Source organism: Ochlerotatus camptorhynchus, unplaced genomic scaffold (assembly GCF_037179485.1).
Source record: "Ochlerotatus camptorhynchus isolate MF236.1 unplaced genomic scaffold, CSIRO-AGI_Acam_v1.1 ptg000177l, whole genome shotgun sequence".
NCBI lineage: Eukaryota > Metazoa > Arthropoda > Insecta > Diptera > Culicidae > Ochlerotatus > Ochlerotatus camptorhynchus.
This window is the reverse complement of record NW_027040667.1, coordinates 548,813-573,440: the sequence shown is the minus strand read 5'-3', so window position 1 is coordinate 573,440 and position 24,628 is coordinate 548,813. Positions and strand designations below refer to the sequence as shown.

General features: G+C 38.4%; 1 protein-coding gene across 2 annotated transcripts in view; it reads left to right on the top strand.

Annotated features, from left to right (window-relative positions):
* The first annotated feature begins 4,918 nt into the window (after positions 1 to 4,918).
* Positions 4,919 to 24,628, top strand: part of LOC135701820 (calcium/calmodulin-dependent protein kinase kinase 1) — a 540,452-nt gene continuing 520,742 nt past the window's right edge. Inside the window, exons 1-2 of one of the 2 annotated variants that reach the window (XM_065222751.1) lie at positions 4,919 to 5,786; positions 21,140 to 21,893. The gene's annotated coding sequence lies outside the window, so the exon portion shown is untranslated. Of the gene's footprint in view, positions 5,787 to 20,543; positions 20,937 to 21,139; positions 21,894 to 24,628 lie in introns of those variants that run through there. The other variant, XM_065222752.1, reaches the window with a different exon arrangement.

The following is a 24,628-nucleotide window of genomic DNA, read 5'->3' as shown; positions in this document are numbered from 1 at the left end:
TGATGAATGTAAACTTCCTTTTAACGTAAACTAGCAACTTGAATGAAATGTTGCGTACAAATATGGATGGTTTCATACAATATTACAAATATTTCATTAAATGTCTCATAAATTTACACGATCTATAATGTAAACCAATAATTTTTCTCACATTTACCACACATTTGCAAGCAAAATTGTCACACTGGCTCTGATGTGTGAGTGCATTGAAACTGAGTTAGGGGGAATGGCTCTAATGTTGGTCTATGGATCTAAGATTGGACCCATCACCAAAAATCTGCTGTTGATCAATTTTATCTCGATGAACGCGTCATTGGGACGGTACTAATGGATATTTTTGGTTGCTATTGAAAATTTAGTCGTTTGCTGAATTAATATATGTTTGGGCCCATATAGGGGCATTTAGGCCGACATTACATCCATTTCCCCTATATAGATGTTTCATAATCTTGCTAGAAAATCAGTCTGAAAAATAATCGGTCTATCGGTAAACGGTAATTTTGAAAATCTAAATAGTATAAGTCACCAGAATCTCAGGATAATGTTGACTCATGAACGATAATTAAAATTAAATGTAAATTTTAAGGTCACGCTAAAGGTCACGAGTTCAAATCTCATCCCCGGACAACAAAGAAAAGTAGTACATTTAAGATGAAAGGAATGAAAGAATGATCTCAATGGCATGGTTCAGTTCATATCTGCTGTTTTTTAAGGTGGAAGCAGATGTTGTACATCACGGTGTTGCGTGCACAGGGTGGGGATAGATGGGGCAATTGCCCCATCTTTTATAAATAAGATTTTTATTTCCACATTTACAAAATTATGATATAAAATAACTTGATTTCTTAATACCTTGATTTGAAGGTTAGGTTAGGTTATTTTTATTAGCGAGACTTTCAGCCAGAGGCTAGTTCATCTCTTCTTGATTGGAAGGTAAAATAACTTCATTTCATAATATAAGGGCACTGAAAACCTTTTATTGGGTCAATTCCTTTCAGATGGTGCCTGAAAATTGCACCACAAAGGTGCATGAAGGGGCAAACTTTAATGAAGTGTTTTGGTCAAAAAAATTGCACCACAATGGTGCATATAATAAATTTCTGGAGTATTTTTTTTTCAAGGTGGTTTATGTTAAAAGAAGTTAAAAGAAAAATTTCTTGTTAAAAGAAGAGGCTAAATTTAAGGTTGATAAAATCCACCTTCGTGGTGGTAAATCGAAGAAAAACAGGGTGTCTACTACCTGAAAAAACCTGGAAAATCGGGAATTTACAGGGAATTTTATTTTTTCTGGAAAAACTTGGAATATTCAGGGAATTTTGGTTCCACTCAGGGAGTTCTCCAATTATCACTTCATTCGTAATTCAAAAGAAGTTTTTCGTTCAGTTTCTTGAAACGTTTCTTAAGGGCACTGAACTGGACAAGCATCTGGCGAAAAATACTTTGAAGATGGGCAAAACGAAGCGAATGTGCTGGCGGAAAAAATAATTCGTTACAATTTTGAATAATTTTGTTTTCTATTTGTTACCACTTTCTCTAAATTGAACAAATCAATAACAATAAAAACACATGTATCTCAGAGAAAATTTTGTTGGTTGGGGAAGTAATAAGAGATTTTAAAGATGTGAAACCATGATTTATTCGGTCTCGATCTTCCAAACAGAGTTAGGCTCAAACATATTATCAAGATGATATTTTGTTTTTGAAAGCATAAATTTTAATACATCGTTTTATCGAAATAGTATATATGGGGTTTCCAAAACACAGGTTTCTTACTTGTATTTATATTCTTGTATTAAAAAAATACTACACAAATACCAAAAAAAGAATGTAATATTTATCGACGTAATGCATGCTACTGTATGAATAACTAATGTGATTGCAAAACCCAAATACAATATTACACCCATGGATATAATTTCTTTTCGCAAATTATGTGTAGGATAAATGCACCAATAGTGGAGGTACTTTAGTGTAATCTGTTCCTATGGTGGCTTATAGAGTCTCCCTAAGCCGCCATAGAAGCACATTGCACTAACGTACCTCCACTATTGGTGCATTTACTTAACATAAATTGTACAAATTAATATTAAACAACTTACACACTTGGCTTTTTCTACCAAGCTCGGCTGTGCAAATCTCGACAAAAAAAGTTTCACTGAGATAAATATCTTGGAACTGTCCTAAGAATTCAATATGATTCCATAAAAATTCTGCAAATAATTTCTTGTGAATCCTGCAGATAGCTCCAAGATAATTTCGAAAAGAATACCGAGATAATCAAATTTTGAATGAAATTCCAAAGGGATGTTGAGGAAAATTTCAAGGGAATCCCGAGAATAATTTCAAGCTCATTCTTGAAAATAATATCTGGTGAATACGGAGGAAACTCTTCTGAAACTTTAGGAGAATTTCAATTCCAAGGTGTTCTGAGAATAAAAAGTTCTAATATATTCGAAGAAGAACCTTAAGGATATTGAATTCTTAGGACAGTTCCAAAATATTTCTGGGGAGCATTCGAAGAAAATTCTGTGGATAATTTCTAATGCATTCTGCAGATAGTTCCAAGATAATTTCGAAAAGAATACCGAGAAAATCATATTTGAGTGAAATTCCAAAGGGATTTTAAGCAAAATTTCAAATGAATTCAGAGGATAATTTCTAGCTCATTCCAGGAAAAATGTCGGAAACTCTAAATGAATGTCAGTTCCAATAAGAATTTCAAAAGAGCTCTTAGGAGAGTTCTAACAAAATCCGAGAAGAACCTCAAGGATATTGAATTCTGAAAGGATTTATGGGGAGTATTCCAACAAAATTCTGCGAATGATTTCTAGTTAATCCTGCAGATTGTTCCAAGATAATTCCGAATAGAATACTGAGAAAATTAAATTTTGAGTGAAATTCCAAAGGTATTTTGAGGAAAACTTCAAGGGAGTATCGATAATTTCTAGCTCATTCCGGGAATAACTTCTGGATAATACTCAGGAAATGCTTCTGAAATTCTAAGGAAATTTCAGTTCCAAGGTGTTCTGAGTAAAAGTTAAGAAGAGTTCAAAAAATAATTCCAGAGGACTTCTGAGAAGAATTTCAAAAAAAAAAAGGTAACTGAATGTAATGTTGCGGAACATTGCAAAAACCTTGCGAGCAGTTGGCGATTGTCATTAGGTATATTGATAATGATCGGCTGACGGAAAGATTCGTGGGTGTGGGACGGGTGTTGAAAACAGACACAACGACCATCTTCAATACTATTGCTGAGGTCCGGACAGCGATGCAGATTTCTTGGGAGCAGGTGATGGTAGTATGTTTTGACGGTGCCAGAACAATGGCTGGCAGCACTGCTGAAGTACAAGCCAAGTGCAAGGACAAAAACAGCAATATACTTTTATTAAGAGCTTTGAGTGTGTTAGTTTATTTCCTTTTAATTCCGTTATGATTGCTTATATTTTGACAGATACTATTATGCTTGCAGACTTCATCAGTGCCAAGTACTTAACACCACAGACTGATCAAGATTGGATTGATCAAAAGCAATATACTGTTTGTTCACTGCTATGCGCACTGTTTGAACAACAACATTGCAGCCACTTATTTCATTTCGGTTAAAGCCCTACTATCGCAACCATTTGACGAACCGATCATCATCGACATCCTCGATGGGCTTAAATTGCCAATTTCCATTTGCTGTCTGAAAGGCATTGAAGAAGATGAACCACCACCGGAGAAAAAATTAAATAAAATTAGCAAAATTGAACAGTAGGGAAACAGTGGTGGGTGGACAGCACCATCCCCCACGCACTTTGGAGTACTTCCCATCCGCAGATTAAAGAACAAAAGAAAAAAAAATTGCCCCTCCTTAACAAGATTCCTGTGCACGCTAGTGGTTAATTGTGCGATCCGTACAGATTTTTGTTTTTTGTCTTTGTTTGGGGATTTAAACTACAAATCAATGGACGCAGATTTGAACTTTTGTAGCATATCTTATTAATCTAATAGTGTCTAATTAAACGTTACTTCACATGAGAATCAATCGCTGTTTAAGGAAGCAATGATACCTAATAAACGCTGAATAATCAAACATTTGATCGAATAAGCTTTGTTGTGTGTAACATCACTAATCCATACATAGCCAACCATTTCCTCATAAAAATTGTATTACCCACATCTCTTCAGTTTATGACCGATTTAGATAAAAAAGCTCCCAATAGATCAAGAATTGCTTCTAATTATTGATATCATAGTGATTCAGTGCAATTTTTGCTGCACTTTCAAATCCGTGGCTTAAAAAATGTTTGACCTCAGGAATTGTTTAAATATTTTGAAAATTAATCTAAAATTTTGGACAACTTTTAAACAATCATAAATCAGAAGCAATTCCTGATCGATGGGAACCAATTTTTACCAAATCGGTTAAGAACTGATGAAATGGGAGTGATTAATATTTTTGTAGGTATAATCCTACATTTTGAACTTTGAGTTGTCACTATGAATATGCTGAATTCTTATGTTTAATGTGAATTTCTTTTAACACGGTCCATCATAGAATGTATCCAATTCCATAATCGACCCCAGGACCACAATAGGCCAATTTATTCTATAATCTGAACTTTTCATCGTTTAAAGAACTTTTTTTTTCTAATATTGAAAAAAATCCCAATTCTCAATTGAAGCTTTCGAAAGAGTCAAAGTTAAACATTCAAGCACGAAACATGAAAGCTGTGCTGAAAATTGCTTCTCTCGACAGCGCGAGAGCACTGCCCGACCGACAAGACCAGCAGAGAAACAAGCGGCACCAGCATCTCCGCCGTCTTGTGCGCCGTTCGGTTCGGTGGTTGCTAGTGTTGTGTTGTTTGTGTTTAATTCTGTGTGTTCAATCGATGTTATTAAACTCGACGTATCCGACCGAACTCGAATCAGTCGAGTTTCGAGTTTCGCCGAGGCCAGTCATGGAAAACGACTCGTGAACACGCGCGCGCCGCACTTCGAGCCATTCAAGTTTGACTTTCATGCAGAGAGTATAATGTAATAGAGGCTCTTGCTCGCGAAACCGTGCGAGGCAGCAACAGCAATAACAAAGCAACTTTAACAAGAAAGCATAACTTTAACTGCTATCCAAAGGCAAGCACTAAGAGACATACCGCTGTTGGAGTAAATTCGCGAGTTTCTCGAGTGTAGGAGCAAGCGGATATAGAGATATTACCTTACATTGTGTTTATATATATTTTTGATTGCTGTTCGGGCTTATTCTAGCGAAAGTAAGCATCTCTCGATCTGACTTTGATCATATCCGTGTCGTTGCTTTACGTTGTTTTTGGTGGCATTGTCGTACGGACATAACTGGTAGTGGAACGAGAATTCGATGTGTATGTTTGACAAAGTTCTGAAGATCGCTCTAAACGAGTTTCCAATCGAAAAGTTTTTGACCTACATTTCGACGTGCATTGTTAGTGGGAAGTACCTACAGCTTTGAAAAGTGGAGAAAATTTTGGTAACCGGAGGGATTTCTGTGTTGAACACTGTGTTCTACCTAGTGTAGTGCAATCGGACGAAACCGGCAAGTGCAGTAGTGCGCGTATATATATTATAGAGTTGTAGCTACATGTATCGAAAGCCTCCCGATTGATTGAGGCGACAACCGACGGCGAGACGTGTGACGTTCCCTTTATTGGGATTGGCGGAGGTGGTGCAAGTACCTACACTGTACACACTAGGCGAGGAAGTGGACCATACGGCAAGAAAAGCTGACTTGCAAGCAGTTGCGATTCGCCGACGCGCGACGTTGTAAAGTGGTAGGTTATGAACACAGCAGCAGCAGACTGTCATTTTTTCTTTGCTATGATGCTTTGGCGACCTGACCGCAGACCGACGACAGACTGAAGAAGGTGTTGCATATACAGAAGGCAACAGATTATATTGGAACGTGTTTATGTTGTCGCAAAATTAGGCGGTGAGAATTATACAGCCATGATTCGTTTTACATGGTTCGTTGGCGTAGAAAGAATCGCGCTAGTGATAGCATATCTCTATCAACAATTGAAAAGGGCCTATCAGCATCATTGGGTAGGAGAAACTTTCCCCTATACGATGTTGCCATTTATTTGCGTGGGTGGTCTTCGGTTTGCGAGAAAAGGACTTACAAAGTGTTGTTTACAAAAGCTGATAGACCCTCTTCAATTGGTGGTCGAGATATAATACTTCTTATGGGAAATGAACAAATTGGTTTGTATTTTCATATAGATCTAAAGAGCACAGGACTTTTTCGGAGTCGTTAGATTCATTTGAACAAATATACTACAAATATATGTTGATGATAAAAACTCATGCAGTAAGTTAAGTAACATGTGCTACATAGTGAGACGGACCCATGAATAAAAAACATCACCTTTACGCATGACTTTTGTCATCAGCACAGATTTTTTCTCTCGATTTCGTATAAGGAAAATAAATTTACATTGGATTTTGGTTTCCATTGTAACCTGTTCCAATATGCAGAAACCTGAGGTAATTGTTAGTGCAAATATCGTTCCACGCCATTGTACAAAAACAATCAGCCGAACTGACAAGCAGATCCTACATTGATACCCGATTACAAGTTGAACGTGTTTCGAAATGTTAGATTTGAATACAAGCCTTCCGCCATTACTTCTAAAGGTGAATCCTCCGTCATGGTCGACTTGGCGCCAATTACCTCAACACGAGATTCGCATGTATTTATTTGCATCAAACTCGTCCGTTACCCTTTGCGTTGACCAAGATTTTGGCAAAATCGTCAAAATTCTTAATTGATCGTCCCTTGCAGATCTTGGATCAGCGAATCTCTCGCAAAGATTGTCGATATTGGCGATATGTAGATACTAGCTACGCCCTTGTTGAATAGCTCAATATTATGCGTCCTGGAAAAATGTTGCTCTTCACTATCCAGAGATGATGCTGTTGTTAATGACGTAGTGAATGGGATTTCCTCAAGGCCATGTCAAGATGTAAATGGCTGTGATTCCATGATGTTCATGACAGACGGTTGCACATCTTGTTCCAAATTTCCAGCACATGATTGTTGCCGGGGTTCCATTTTGTTTGAATTCAAACGATATGTATCACAGAGATGCATCCAAATTAATTTTGCACTCCATAAATTTTAGTTTTTCAATCACCTTTCGGATAATTCTTGAAGCTTTGACGGACACCGTTTATTAGGAAATGGGTTTCAACGCTGGATCATCTTGAATTTTATATTCAAATTATACTTGTTCACTCAAAAATATTTTCTTAGTGATGTCCGTTTTCGACAAAGAAAAAAATTATGAATTTTAACCATCGCGTAATATCTACCCTCGTTTAATTTTAAGCTTAGGTTGGCCTAACAACGAAATGGTTTGCAAATTGCACGACTGATTTATGCTAAATCACGCTTAAATTTACATGAAATATCGTGTAAATTTGCACCATTAACTACGTGTGCCTTATATATCGCAGAAATTTGCGTGAATTTTTCAAACGGTGAAGCGTATAATCAATTTTATATACAAGCGTTGGTACCTATTGGATATTCAGGTATAAAACTTGTTTTAGTTAACTTTAACAACGAAGCTATCTTTTTCATGAGAAATACCATGGAAGACATTCTAATGTGGGGCCTCCCTTAGCTCAGTCGATTAAGCTGTATAAAGCAAGACCATGCTGGAGGCGGCTGGGTTCGAAACCCGGCCCGTTGTTGGAATTTTGCGGGTTTGAAAAATCCTTGACTTCCCTGGACATAGCGTATGATTGAACTTACCACACAATATACGAATTAACAAAATGGTTCCAAATTGGGTCTTGATTAGCCTCCCAAAATTTGAACTCATTTTGTAAAAAACTGACTTGGCACAAACCATTTGAAGCTTAAATTAAAGGATATTACTATGGAAAAATCAATGTTTTTGTTCATTGTCTTTAGGCCTTTTTTTTCATATTAAACTGTTAAATAGTTCTAGGGTAGAGCACTACTTCGTCGTAATCGCCCATTTCCGTTTTATCGATCAGAAAGGATCAATAATATCAATAATTTCACGTGATTTCACCATGCACAAATCAATAATAGGTTTGTTCCGATGCATTACTTTATTAGCTACAACATAAATCCTATTAGAGCGCATTGTACCAATATGTACGCTATTGTTTTCAAAACAAAAGAAGCTCTCCTAGCGAATCTCATTTTTCTACGTTTATCCGTAGGACGAAGAAAATCTAATAGCGCTTCAATTTAAAATCAAGAAGCAATAAACAACAATTTGTGACTCTTTATTAAATCCAACGGTTCGTATGGAAAGGTGACTAAATTTATGACTTCTAAACAGAAATATTCCATTTTTTGTTCAAACTCGTTAAAAAAAAAGATAAAGCGCGGGTTGTGCTTCGTACGACGGAAATAAGATCAAAAACCCTATATATTTTCTAATGGGAAATGTTCTCAGCTACAACTTTGCGAATGATCCTTTTTTAGCGAAACGTCAAATTAAATAATTATTAATTGTTTAAGATATTGATAATCTTATGGCATGATTGAACCCAGCCCTGCTGGGGTGAGATTTAATCACGCTTAGGACTATACCACTGGCGCCGCTAGTTCGTTATATTCATCTTCTTTGGCTGTTACGTCCCAACTGGAACTTAACGCCTGCTCTCAACAATTCCTAGACCGGACCGGGATTCAAACCCAGCCGCCTCCAGCATGGTCTTGCTTTGTAGCTGCAGCCTTTACCGGCTGAGCTAAGCGAGGCCCCTAAGTTAGTTATATTCTACATAAAAATATATGACTTACAGCATCTCAATCCGTTACTGCCCAATTTCACTTCAATATAAAAGGGAAACTGCAGATGTGACTCGCAAGGAATATGAACGGATTATTACCGAGATAAGCAACTTATTGGACTTGTACATGGATAGAATTGAATGACACGTTTTTTTAAACTCTTTATTTGTTCCAAATTCAAAATAAATTACATTTCATTTTAACCTAGGTGCTCCAGTTACTACAGTAACATACCAGCCTTAATTGTTATGATATATATCTAAGTGTTTTTACATTGTTCCTGTCTTGGCAATTCAGTATTTTAAACAGGTTTTTTTAAACCTGCATGTCAGTATAACAATTGATATCTTAAAACTAAAAACTAAAACTAAATATTATCTAAGTATAAAGGGAATTAATCGTTGCAATTGAGGATTGCAACGATTTTTGCCTGAAATTATTAATTATTTTGTTGGACATTTGTGCTAAAGTCTCAACATTCGAAATTCTATGTACATACTTCGGTAGTACTGTACCAGGGAGGCAACTTCAAAATCATCTTCAGAACTTTGTTCTGAATCCTTTGAAGTGCTTTTTTCCTGATAGTGCAACATCTAGACCATATTGGCACAGCGTAAAGCATGGCCGGTCTAAAAACTTGTTTAAATATTAGAAGTTTATTCGTCAGGCAAAGTTTGGATTTCCTGTTTATAAGAGGATACAAACATTTTATAAATTTGTTACATTTGGCTTGAATGCCCTCAATGTGATCTTTAAAAGTTAATTTTTGGTCAAGTATTAATCCAAGATATTTCACTTGATTTGACCAGGAAATTGGAACTCCGTTCATAGTGACTATGTGACTACTACTAGGTTTCAAAAAGGAAGCTCTAGGCTTATGTGGAAATATTATAAGTTGAGTTTTGGAAGCGTTGGAAGAAATCTTCCATTTTTGTAAATAAGAAGAGAAAATATCTAAACTTTTCTGCAATCTGCTGCAAATAACACGAAGACTTCTTCATTTAGCGGAAATGCCTGTGTCATCAGCGAACAAAGATTTGTGGCAACCCTGAGGCAAATCAGGGAGGTCCGAAGTGAAAATGTTATACAATATAGGCCCAAGAATGCTACCCTGAGGAACTCCTGCTCTAACAGGTAGTCGATTAGGTTAGGAATTTTGATAATTTACCTGCAGAGTTCTGTCAGTTAAATAATTTTGAACTAATTTCATAATATAAATTGGAAAATTGAACTTTTTCAATTTAGCAATCAAACCTTCTTGCCAGTGACTGTCGAATGCTTTTTCTATGTCTAGAAGAGCAACTCCAGTTGAGTGGCCTTCAGATTTGTTTGAACGAATTAAATTGGTAACTCTTAAGAGTTGATGAGTAGTTGAATGCCCATGGCGAAATCCAAACTGCACATCTGATCGTCATCGTATTGATGTGAAGCATCATTGTATTCAAAATTATCTTTTCAAAAAGTTTACTTATTGAAGAAAGCAAACTTATTGGACGGTAGCTAGAAGCTTCAGCTGGATTTTTATCCGGCTTCAAAATTGGAACAATTTTCGCATTTTTCCATTTATCAGGAAAGTATGCCAAATGGAAACATCTGTTAAATAATTTTACCAAGAAAGACATGGTACTCTCTGGGAGTTTCTTTATGACGATATAGAAAATTCCATCATCACCTGGAGCTTTCATATTTTGAAACTTTTTAGTTATAGACCTTACTTCGTCCAAATCAGTCCCCCAGGAATCATCAAAAATATTTTCCTGAGAGAAAATATTCAGATAATCCCGAGCAACCTGATTCTCTATAGGACTAGTAAGACCCAAACTGAAATTATGGGAACTCTCAAATTGCTTAGCAAGTTTCTGAGCTTTTTCCAAATTTGTGATCAAAATGTTACCACCTTCTTTAAGCGCTGGAATAGGCTTTTGAAGTTTTTTCAAAATGTTTGTGAGTTTCCAAAAGGGTTTGGAACTCGGGTCTAATTTAGAAACATTGTCTCCTACGGACATTTTTAAGACGGATCAAGAGCTGGAGACCATCGTCTATTATAATTGAATCGAATTTAACCTCGCATTTTGGTACTCAGGCAGCTCTTGCGTCAACTATAGAAGTAGTCAGAGATTCAAGAGCATAATTAATTTCATCTTTGGTTTGCAAAGGAATGTTTGGATCGAAGTTATATTCCATAAATGTTCGATATTGCTCCCAATCAGCTCTATGGTAATTGAAAGTAGAGCTGTTGGGATTACAAATTATTTCTTGGGATATTTCAAAAGTTACTGGAAGGAGATCAAAACCGAAGTCAGCATGGGTAACCAATTGGCTACAAAGTAGACATGAATCAGTTAAGACCAAATCAATAGTGGAGGGATTTCTTGCAGAAGAAAAGCATTTTGGAATGTTTGGATATTGAATAGTGTAATAACCTACAGAACAATCACCAAACAGAATATTACCATTGGAATTGGTTTGAGCATTATTCCATGAGCGGTGTTTTGCATTAAAATCACCAATAATGAAGAATTTAGACCTATGACGGGTAAGTTTCTGGAGGTCACCCTTGAGAAAAATCTTTTTCTGGCCTACGCATTGGAATGGCAAATAGGCAGCTATAAACGTAAGTTGTCCAAATTTTGTATCAACAGAAACTCCCAAAGTTTCAAAAACTTTGGTTTCAAATGAAGAAAGAATTTTATGTTTGATTCGTCTATGAACAATCATGGCAACGCCACGACAGGGTCCATCAAGACGATCATTCTATACATGAAATAATTTGCGTCCTTCTTAACCTTATGGTTAGGTTTAAGGAACGTTTCAGTTATAACGGCAATATGCACGTTATGAACTCTCAAAAAGTTAAATAGCTCGTCTTCATTTTCGTTAAGAGATCGAGCATTCCAATTTAAAATGTTTAAAGCTTTAAAATCCATTACTGAATTTTAAAGTCATGACAATATTATTTGCAAATTTTACTCCAGTTTGAATAGCATCAAACATGGAGTTAGATTTAAGCATATCAGAAATCATGTCAATTAATGATTTCTGTAAAAAATCCATTTTAGGGGCAGTAATGCTTCCTAAGTCAAAATTGTCAAAATTTCCGTTAGAATTACGTTGGTTAGTATTTTGATTTCTACCCGCTGCAATAGCAGCATAGGTAGCGCCATTAACTCGCTGAACATTGTTAGCAGTGAGGGAAGTAGGTACAGATGAAAAATTTGAAGCAGGGGTGATATTTGTACCTACGGGTACGAATGTAGAATTTGTTCCTCGCTGACCGTTGTTAACAGCAGAGGAATTTGTACCTGTTCGGAAACGTGCAGCGTTTCCTACCTGACGGTTAGAACGAGATTGTAGGATCGCTTTGCGAGTCTTACATTCCCAAAAATTGGATTTGTGGTTTTCACCACAGTTTGAACATTTAAATTTCTTAGGATCTTCCTTCACAGGAAAGTCGTCCTTTGCGTGAGAGGAATCACCACAATTCATGCATTTAGCTGGCATGTAGCAATTTTTAGTTCCGTGACCCATCCCTGGCACTTACGGCATTGGGTAAGGTTTTGGAAATTTCCTCCAGTCTTCCTGAAGTGTTCCCACTTCACTCGGACATGGAGCATAAGGCTAGCTTTTTCTAAGGCCTTGAGGTTGTTTAGTTCACTAGACTTGAAGTGAACTAAATAAAAATCATTAGAAATCCCGTTGCGCGAATCGCCAGGATGGGATTTCATTTTCATTTTGATTACTTGGAGTGGCACAACTCCAAGTAATTTTGCCAGTTCATCTTTGATCTGATCCAGGGATTCACCACTGGGCAGTCCTTTCATGACAACCTTGAACACACGTTCAGTTTTGGTGTCGTAAGTAAAAAATTTGTGCTTCTTCTCAGTAAGATACTTGAGAAGACATTTAAATCCGTCCAAGGTTTCAGCCAATACACGGCATTCACCCCGACGTCCAATTTGTAGTGAAAACTTAACTTCCACGAAATTCAAAAGTTCCATGCGAAGAGCATGGAAATCGGAAGTGGTTATCACAATAGGGGAATCTTTTCCTTCTTGGCATTAAGCCGGGAAAGTTTACTAGAATTTATCTTGGATGATGGATCATTCTCATCATCCGTGAGCAAATCAAATTGATTACTCAAATTAATTTCATCAGAAGGGGGATCATTTTGCGTTTAGGCGCCATGGCGGCAGTAAATTTTTTATCCAAATCGACTTCTAACCAGATTACTATGAGAATCTGAAGGATCGAAGAGGAATTTTCCAAATCGATATCCAAGAAGGATTACCTCGGGTAGGGTCCAAACAAGGATCGAAGAGGAATAAGAGTTAAACAAGGTAGAATTTTTTTACAGGTTGAGCACTGAAAAGTGCTGTTTAAATTTGTTGTAGCTTTAGGTAGTGGAAAGACTTCCTTCAGCAAAAAGCAAATAGATCCGCACGGCAAGAGAGCACGATGCGGACTGATTGAATTACACGTTAAAAATAACCTTTCGATGAAAGGTGGTTAACGCCATTACTAATACATCTTCTGCGCAGCAACATCGATGGTATTGAACAACATTTCTAACATGAAAACCAAAACAATTCAAGTTAAATGGCTTCAGTATGGCATAGCCTTGCTTCATTGCTGGATCCGCATATTTCAATGTATGCTTACTTGATGGGCTACGAATCGCCTTGTTGATTCTGCGCCGAACGAAGTAGTCTTCTCTATTGGACTTTGTCCTGAGCCAATCGCTTCCAGTCGCCGACCTGTTTAGCGACCTGATGTCCTCCTCAACTGCAAAAAACCAACGTGTGCGAGGTCTACCCCGGAGTCAATGACCTCTAACGGGTTCTCTGCTGAATATAATCTTTGCTTGTCGTTCTTCCGGCATCCACACTACATGCCCAGCCCAGCGTAGTCTGCCGTGTTTTATAAGCTTCACTATATCCGTGCCGTTATACACTTGGTACAACTCGTGATTCATGCGACACCGCCAGATGCCATTTTCTTGTTTACCGCCGAGTATTGTTCGCCGCACCTTACGCTCGAAGACACCAAATGCTCTTCGGTCAGTCTCCCTTAACGTCTAGGATTCATGGCCGTAGAGGGCCACCGGAAGTATTAGCGTCTTATACACACTTAGATTTTTTGCCGAGATGGACACCACCGAGCAGCTCGGCATTTTATTTTACTGGATCTCCGTGAAAAATTTGCCGAGATTCAGCAAAATTTATGTATGTTAGCTGAGATTTTGGCAAAATTTCCGTTTGTTAGCTGAATCTCGGCAAGTTTTCCACTGAGATCCGGCAAAATAAAATGCCAAGCTGCTCGGTGGTGCCCATCTCGGCAAAAAATCTAAGTGTGTACAAAGCAAATTTCGGTTTTCGTTTGCAAGCTACGGGACTTCAGCTGGCTACGTAATCCGTAAAAAGTCCTGTTTGCAGCTGCAATACGTCTCTTCACCTCGCGGGTAACATAATTATCGCATGTCACTAGTGTTCCAAGATACACAAATTCTTCCACTACCTCAAACTGTTTACCATCTAACACCACTTCACTACCCTCTTAAAAGGCACAAAGGCCTCTTCCACTGCTCTACGGTCAATTCCGATGATATCGCTGTCGTCCGCAAAGGCAAGGAGCATATGCGAACGTTTGATGATGGTACCGATCCTCTGCACACCAGCTCTCCTAATCGCTCCTTCAAGAGCAATGTTGAATAGCAAGTTTGGAAGTGCATCGCCCTGCTAAGGTCACGAACGAGGTCGAAATCTCATCTGCAACCCGCACACTTGATTTCGCTCCATCCAACGTTGCGCGAATCAGTCTAATCAGTTTCGCCGGAAAGCCATGTTCTAGCACTTTCCTTTGCCGATGATCTCAAAGTGTATCGCATAATTGCCTCGTCTTTAGACTGTGACGCTTTGCAGGAGGATATAAACGTCATGCTTATCTGGTGCGGTGACAACGGCATGCGCGTTAACAGCAAGAAGTGCAAGATAATATCTTTCACTCGCTGTATCGGTCAAACTCACCATCAGTACTATATGGACGCTGAGACACTCGAACGGGTAAATTCGATCTGCGATCTGGGAGTCACCATCGATTCAAAGCTGAGGTTTTACGATCATGTAGGGATTATATCAGCCAAAGCTTTTTCGGTATTAGGATTCATCCGTCGACACGCTTCTGACTTCACCGATGTATATGCTCTAAAAACACTCTACGCGCAGTATCCTGGAGTACGCTGCACCAGTTTGGTCGCCGTATTACGTAACACAGACTCTGACGATCGAACGTGTGCAGAAAAGGTTCGTAAGATTTGCTCTTCGTCGACTTCCTTGGAACGATCCAGAAAGCCTTCCTCCCTATGTCGATCGATGCCAGCTGATTAAACTCGAACCTCTTTCTGCCAGGCGAGTCAACATGCAACGCTTGTTTGTCTTTGACCTCATCAAAGGATCCATCGATGGTCCTGCACTTCTCGAACAGATTCCACTGAATGCTCCACCCAGACGCTTCCGCCACTCGCCACTCCTAGCGGTTCCTTATCATAGGACAAACTACGGCCATAATAATCCATTCGACTCGTGTCTTCGAGCATGCAACGACGTTAGCGATGAGTTCGATTTGAATTTGTCTAAAAATGTGTTTAGTAATCGGATTAAAGATAAGTTTTATGTTTAATTATAAGTTATTCAGTATGTACGACTAAGTCGAAGATGGTGTAATAAATAAATAAATAAATAAATAAATAAATAAATAATCTATCAAAGCTTCACTGAATCGTACGCTGCTTTGAAATCATAAACAGATGGTGAGTCTGCAAGTTGTACTCCCGGAATTTATTAAGAATTTGACGCAGAGTAAACATTTGATCCGGCGTTGATCGGCCCTCACGAAAACCAGCCTGGTATTCGTCGACGAAGGACTCCTCAAGCGATCTCAATCTGCTAAACAGAACGCATGACAGTATTTTGTACGCCGAATTCAGAAGAATTATTCCTCGATAATTGGCGCACTCTAGTCTGTGCCCTTTTTTGAATAATAGGCAAATGAGACCATCAAACCAGCTAGTAGGCAGTTCTTCGTCCTCCCATAAATCTTCGGTGGATTGCTTGATGTAGCTGCTCACTTTCGTGTTTGAAAAGTTCGGCCGGGAGCTCGACCTTCCCAACAGCCTTATTGTTTTTCAGCTCACGTATTGCCTTGGTTAACACTCCGAATACGATGCCTCCGAAAAACGTGTAACGGCAAGTTTGCAATGGCATAACTTAGCCATTTCTTAATGAATTTCAAAAAATGTGGTTCCTTTAGAATTCCCCGGGTTTGTAGTGGATTTTGATTGCAAAAAGATTGAGGCGTCTTCTTTTTTAAAAAGCGAAAAGAGTTGTTACACGTTTTTTTGAAAGGTGTGGTTTTAGGGTTTTGCAAGTGGCGCAAGATCTGTAATTTAGATTAATGGGCACAAATGTTCACAGTTAGCCAGAATACGGAATATCCGTAAAAGTGGTCAATTCATGAACGTGATCCTAGAGCTCTGCGGTTTTTTTTTTAAACATTAGGAACTGTGATATAAAAAAATATTTGGGGTTGTGACATAAACATGTACCTGGATGTCAAAAAAACCGTCCTCCGGAAGATCCGGAACATCCGTAAAAGTGGGCAATGCATGAGACTGATCCTAGAGCACCGCGTTTTTTTTAACATTAGGAACTTTGATATAAGAATGAATTTGGGTCATGAACCCAGATGGCCATCCCAGCGGAAAATCCGGAACATCCGTAAAAGTAGTAAATCCACGATCCTGATCCTAGAGCTCCGCGTTTTTTTATAAACATTAGGAACTGTGATGATAGAAATAATTTGGAGTTATGACATAAACATGAACCTGGATGTCCAAAGAACCGTCCTCCGGAAGATCCGGAACATCCGTAAAAGTAGTCAATCCATGAAACTGATCCTAGAGCTCCGCGTTTTTTTAACATTAGCATCTGTGATATAAGAATAAATTTGGGTCATGGACCCAGATGGCCATCGGACCGTCCAGCGAAAGATCCGGAACATCCGTAAAAGTGGTAAATCCACGATCCTGATCCTAGAGCTCCGCGTTTTTTTAAACATCAGGAACTGTGATGATAGAAAGAAATTGGGGTTGTGACATAAACATGAACCTCGATGTCCATAGGACCGTCCTCCGGAAGATCAGGAACATCCGTAAAAATTGTCAATCCATGAAACTGATCCTAGAGCTCCGCAGTTTTTGAAAAACACTAAGAACTGAGATGATAGAATGAATTTGGGGTCGTGACATAAACATGGACCTTGATGGCCATGAGACCGTCCTCCGGAAGATCCGGAACATCCGTGAAAGTGGAAAATTCACGAAACTGATCCTAGAGCTCCGTGGTTTTCTTGAAAACGTTAGGAACTGTGATATTAGAAATGAACCAAGATGTTCTGGACTTACCAGAGGATGGCCCCATGGCCATTTGGGTCCATTTTTATGTCATGACCCCAAATTCTTTCTTATATCGCAGTTCCACATGCTTTCAAAAAAACCGTTGAACTCTAGGATCAGTTTCGAGTATTGACCATTTTTAAAGATGTTCTAGATCTTGCAGAGGACGATTCCATAGCCGTCTACACACCAAAAAATTCTGAATTTTACTGGCGATGTAAACATCCATGCATGCAAACATTCATACATGTAAACTTCCTTTTCACGTAAATTAGCAACTTGCAAGAAATGTTGCAAACAAAAGTGGACAGTTGCATACAATATATGGGATATTGCATGACATGTCTCATAAATTTACACGATCTATAATCCAAATTTATATGATATATGACGCTCCATTTATGTGCATCATAGTAACGGAAATTTACGCTACTTTTTTTTTGGCTGTGTAGGTACATGTTTATGTCAGACTGCAAATTAATTTATATATGACAGTTCCAAGTGTTTTCGAAAAAACCGTGGAGCTCTAGGATCAGTTCCATACATTGACCACTTTTACGGATATTTTGGATCTTCCGGAGGACGGTCCGTACTCCGGAAGATCCAAAAAATCCGTAATAGTGGTCAATGTATGGAACTGATCCTAGAGCTCCACGGTTTTTTCGAAAACACTTGGAACTGTCATATATAAATTAATTTGCAGTCTGACATAAACATGTACCTACACAGCCAAAAAAAAAGTAGCGTAAATTTCCGTTACTATGATGCACATAAATGGAGCGTCATATATCATATAAATTTGGATTATAGATCGTGTAAATTTATGAGACATGTCATGCAATATCCCATATATTGTATGCAACTGTCCACTTTTGTTTGCAACATTTCTTGCAAGTTGCTAATTTACGTGAAAAGGAAGTTTACATGTATGAATGTTTGCATGCATGGATGTTTACATCGCCAGTAAAATTCAGAATTTTTTGGTGTGTAGACGGCTATGGAATCGTCCTCTGCAAGATCTAGAACATCTTTAAAAATGGTCAATACTCGAAACTGATCCTAGAGTTCAACGGTTTTTTCGAATGTATGTGGAACTGCGATATAAGAAAGAATTTGGGGTCATGACATAAACATGGACTCAAATGGCCATGGGGCCATCCTCTGGTAAGTCCAGAACATCCGTAAAAGAGGTCAATCAATGAAACTGATCCTAGACCTCCGCAGTTTTATTTTTCCAAAAAACATTAGGAACTGTGATATAAGAATGAATTTGTGGTCGTGACTTAAAAATGTACCTAGATAGCCATGGAACCGTCGTCCGGAAGATCAACAACATCCGTAAAATAGTCACTCCATAAAATTGAGAGGTGGAAGCATAGCTATTGTCGTTTTCGTTTTTGCGGTGTAGCACTGGTGTAGTGTAAGCAGGAATAAGCGCGAGTCTTTGACAGCTCAACATTATTTGTTTGTAAACAAAGGTGCATCCTATATCTACACCCTAAAATATTTCGGTGTACGGCAGTGTAGCACCGGTGTAGCTACACCGCAAAAACGAAAACGACATATGACGAGTAACTATGATGCAGCAGAAAACGAAGGTGGCATGGCAACCGACCTTGGAGCACGCGCAGAAGATGACAAGCTACCGGCCTCTGATCTTCAAGAAGTTTTGAGGAGATCGGTTGGCTGAAGAACAACAAAGCAACTGGTGTAGATCAACTACCAAGTGATCTATTAAAATACGGTGGTGAAGCACTGGTTAGAGCGCTGCACTGGGTAATTGCCAAGATTTGGGAGCAGGAGATATTACCGGAGGAGGGGATGGAAGGTGTCGTATGCCCAATCTACAAAAAGGGCGACAAGTTGGATTGCTGCAACTACCGCGCCGCCTACAAGGTACTCTTCCAAATTATATGCCGCCGCCTCTCACCATTTGCAAGAGAGTTCGTGGGGCAATACCAGCCGGGTGTCATGGGTTCATATTCGCGATTCGGCAGGTTCTGCAGAAATGCCGCGAATACAACTTGCTTACACATCATTTGTTAGAAGGCGTCGGTAGCATTGATACTCAGTACGGAAAACAAGATCGCCGGAAAACAAAACAAGGAAAAAAATGTTCATTATGATCCCAATGTGTCTCGAAATGATCCAATCAATGAAAAAAGAATCACCCGTGTTTATTAGTAGTACAAAAACTCTATCTAGCAATAGTTATGGGATGCCGGGCTTAGCCACAGTTCCCCTACCAGATTTATTGCTCAAATTGCGAGAATTTGTATCCATTCAACGTTTCAAAGTTTCATCCTTTTCTTTCCCTTCGACCTTTTGTCCCTTCGACCTTTTTTCCCTTCGCCCTTTTTGTCCCTTCGACCTTTTATCCTACAACCCTCCCATTTGATGAGCGCAGCATTTGCCTGATCGCTAAGCAGGAGACCAACAGTTACTGCCGGTTAGCGTTTTCACCTCAAAGACTGGAGTAGCTGTCCCAACGGCAGTTTGTGTTCTCCAAAGTTCAACGAATGGACTACGTTCAGTCCCAGGCTTTCAAGCTTCAGGCGAGTTGTACCAGCCGGACTAACGGTAGTGCATACAGTGTTCCAATTTGTGTCCGTTGTTTGTGGGCTAAAGGTCGTTGCCGTTTTCAAGAATCTACCGAAGAGACGTCATCCGCAGTATGACATCATTGGCTCTATGGAGTTTTTCGGTTTATCGCAGCGACTATTGAGCATTCTAATTTAAAAATGGCCGTTCCCACTTACTGTGCGGTCCCACTCGTGTACGTTATATTGCAACTGCTATCACCGTCGAGGATTTGTGCTAGATTTGACCTGCTAAATAACATTACGTTCCGAAATATGTGTTCATTGTGCTCTAAAATTCTCCTACACAGTTTGTTAAAGAAGTGTGAATTTCTGTTAAATATGTTATACAAGTTTACATTATACATCGTGTAATGTTATGAGATGTTTCATGAAATACTGCTAATATTGTATAAAACCGTTCATGCATGCTGTTGCATGTTTGCGTGAAAAGTAATACAAGTTTATCGCTTGTATTTCAGATTAATTTTCTTATGTGATTTATTGATTAATTTAATATTTCTATACAGAGCTGGAAAAAGGGCCTATCTGCTTTGATCGATTCTCTTCATCGACTTTCTCTTTCGTTAATAACTCAGCTGCAACAACATTCCCTGTTATATTTGACGATATGGATGATAGATAAAAACCTCCTTTATCAATCTGTGTGGCAAAATTAGCACGAAAACTGTTACCATAGCCGTGGTTATCGAAAGAGAAAGTCGATGAAGAGAATCGATCAAAGCAAATAGGTCCTTTTCCAGCTCTGTATAGATTTTTCCCATAACTTTATCCACACTATTTCTTTTGTCTCCATTATTCAACATCCATTAATATTTTTCAGCTCTTCAGGTTATGGATCGTCTTCAATCGACACGAGCTTTGTTTAATGGGCACTTGAGTAATTATTTATTACTCCTTGCAGAACTACTAAGTGGTAGTTGTTTTTTCCATCTCTAGAACAGCTGTTGAAAGCGTTGGCTGACGCACGAGTCAAAGTTTCTTTTCTCACAGAAACTAAATCGCGAGTTCCTCTGTATTGGTAACACGATTCTTCGAGTCTCGGTCTGGAGTTAGCGAGAAATCAAAACCAGCTCAAAGGCGTACGTATCAGTCAGTGGTGGGTAGCGGTAGCATGCTCCTCCACAATTACAACTGGCCAAAACTGAACCTCGTTGTATAGAGACAATAAACACAATTCCAATCATAACGACACAAATTCTGTATTTACCTGTATTCCTAGCATTTTTTATTTTGTTTACGATGATATTAAAGTTTGTTCGAAATTCTTCTTCTCTTCCTTTTTCTTTCCGCCCCCCATAGCTTTTGGGTTCAACATTGATATGCGCGCACATTCCGTGAAGGAACGTTGTGAATAAAACAGCACGAACCCCCGCGGGTCGCAGTTCGACATCAGGCAAAAAGGCATCATAACAAAAATAATCGACAACGACGACCGACGTGCGTCGATGGGAAGGTGACTTCGAACGGGTAGGCACCTCAAAGGAAGGAGCGCAAAATTTATGGCTTATTAAATGCCCGTGTGGAAGATAATTAAATTTCTCAACAGTCGAATGTATGTATATAGTACGTAGCAGCGGCCGTCACGGAAAATAATCGGAAAATTGTCAGAGCAATTTCGAGTGCTTCGGAGAGTGTTAATCGGTTTTCCCTTAATTGCATTAACGTGCTGCCGCACCGCCCGAAAATCAGGTGGTACGTAGTGGATAATTTTTGGTTGCTGTGTAAATTGGCGAAAATTATAGGCAACTGTATGTTTTGGTTTTGAAAAAAAAAAACTACTCTTGGTGTGTAGCACCGTAGTACCTATGACATTCCTCCGGCGAATGAAGTGATTTATAGTGCGGAAGAACTCACTGAAGAGTTGCAACACCACTTTTGTGCAGAGCTCGTTACGCGTAGTCGAGTTAATTGACGATAGTATAGTGTTGTTTGGAGGTGTGTTGAGTGTTTGAAGAAGTAGTAAGCTGTTCGTTTTGAAATTGGCTGTAAAAACCTGGTGACAGTTAGGTGATTGATAGCCGTTTTGACAGAGATCGTCGCGACGCGTTACATTGTAAGTATTGATATGGATTGCAATACGGATTTGGGAAAAATCTCCATGCATTATCATCATCGAATAACATGTATCCAATAGAGTTATATAATATTATTCTTGTAATATTTTAATGTAGGAATCAATATTTACGACAAGCGAATGTACTTGATAAACATTCCTCAATATAATGAGGTATTCACGTCATGAGGTCGATTCCAGTACGCCAAACGCCATTATAGGCAAATATAGTTAATTAACAATTTCCTCCACTCTTTGCTTTTCCATACATCTCACAGCGATGTTCGACACACCACAATTTTATTTCATTAATTACACAATGAGGAAAATGCGTGTATTATTCAAACCTGAAGCTATTCTTTGCAAATACGAGAATAATTTATATACGATAGGGTGGAGAAATCTATCAAAAAGATGCGCAATGATGTGGAAGCTCCATTTTGTAAAAAATGAGCGTTTTAAGGTATTGTTTACCCCATTACAAAATAGGGTCTTGGGTTAGGGGGAGAGGCGACGCCGTTCTATTTGTTTCCCGTCTTTATTAAAGCCGTGAAGCATCTTTCCTTGTCATGTTTTTAGAATACATTCGTTTTCTTATCAGTCGCATTTCTACGTCAACTGACGAATCGTTCATTTTCCTCTGTTCGGTTCACTGCGACCAATACATTGATCTTTTGTGATATATCCGTGTCCTTTCTTTAGTACATGGCTTTGTAAAAGTAGTTAACATGTTTGAAATTCCACGCTTCACTTACAACAAGTTTAGTGTTGTAATTCTAGATAAATATTTCAAAAGGTCCTATCTACATTGATCGATTCTCTCCATCGACTTTCTCTCTCGTTAATAACTCTAGATGAACATTTCAAAGGGTCCTATGTGCATTGATCGATTCTCTTCATCGACTTTCTTTTGCGTCAATAACTCAGCTGCAAAACCTTTCCCTGTTGTATTTGACGTTTTGGAACCTCCTTTATCAAACTATGTGGTAGAATTAGCGCGAAATCTGCTTGCATAGCAGTGGTTATGAAAAGAGAAAGTCGATGAAGAGAATCGATCAAAGCAGATACGACCATTTGAAATGTTCATAGAGTTACTCAACTTCAAAAGCATTCCCTGCTGTGTTCAACGTCCCAAGCACAAGATAATAAAACCTGCTACCAAACTGTGTGCACGAAATGTGTTTGCGTAGACATGGTTATCAAAAGACAGTGATGTCCCGTAACCTCACTTTTTACCAGTGTACCAATTTTCAAAACCCGATTTAAGGCCATCGTTCGGACATTTTGAGCCGTTTGTCTGTGATTTGGGTGGTTTTCCAGGAAACGTCCCGAAAATCCTGTGAAGGAAAGTGAATATCGGGAAACAAATTCCGTCCGATTGTAGCCAAGGATTTTGTTTTCCTAGTGGGGTAAAATTTGGGTGGAAAAGTGCATTCAACTTCAAGTGGTGTGCTTTTTCCGGGAAAGTGGCATTTCCACCCAAAGAGAATATGCACGTGAGTGTATATGTGCGCGCAAGGAAATGCAATCTTGCGCCTATGTTTTCCCGGGAATTTCCCAAGAAAGTATACCATATTTTTATACCAGGACATTCTGCAGACTATGCACAACATGATGGTATACATAAACATATGATTTTCGAAAATTTGTAGCATGGTTTTTCAATTTCCAAACCATGCGCCAAACATTCTCGCTGTAAATTCGTCACGGACATAGTAAAGAAGCAATCAGCAATTACGCATTTGTTTTACCACGTTGCCACATTTTCTTGTTCGTAGGTCCACGAGTCCTTTTTCGCTAGTTCGCTCATCATATCAAATTGATCAGGAATTCTTCCGAATGTCAAAAATTATATCGAAGACCTACGACGGATCCGAAATTGAAATTGAGATCTCCATATATTCTTTCACCATATCAAACTGAACAGGAGTTCTTCAAAATCTTATCTTATCTATCGAAGACCTACGACTTATCGGGAATTGAAATCGAATCCTGCATATTCCCTCATCACATCAAATTGATCATTAATTCTTCCGAATAATCAGAAATTATATATAAAACGTATGACTAATCGGAAATTGAAAATGAGTTCTCCATATATTCCACCAACACATCAAATTGATCATAAATCCTTCTGTAGACATTCGGGCAGTTAGAATATATTTCAAAATACAAGGATGGTCAAAAATTCTTCCAAACTATCAGAAGTTATATGGAAACCCTTCGATTGATTGCAAATTGAAATCAAATTCTCCATTAATTCCTTGATCATATCATATTGGAATTATCAGGAATTATTCCGAATAATAAGAAATTATATCGGAAAATGAAATCGAGTTCTCCATATGTTCCCTCATCACATCAAATTGATCAGGATTTCTTCCAAATTATCAGAATTAATATCGAACACGTATGACTAATTGGAAATTGAAATTGAGTTCTCCATATATTCCATCAACATATCAAATTAATCAGAAATCCTTCTGAAGAACTTCGGGCAGTTCGAATGTATTTCAAAATACAAGGATGATCAGGAATTATTTCGAAATTTCACCGAATTATCAGAAGTTATATGGAAACCCTATGACTGATTGGAAATTGAAATCGATTTCACCATAATATGTACCCTATGTACCATATCAAAGTGTTCAGAAATTCTTCCGGATTATCAGAAATTATATTGAAGGTCTTCGACTAATAGAACAATTGCAACCAAGTTTCCATATATATCTCAA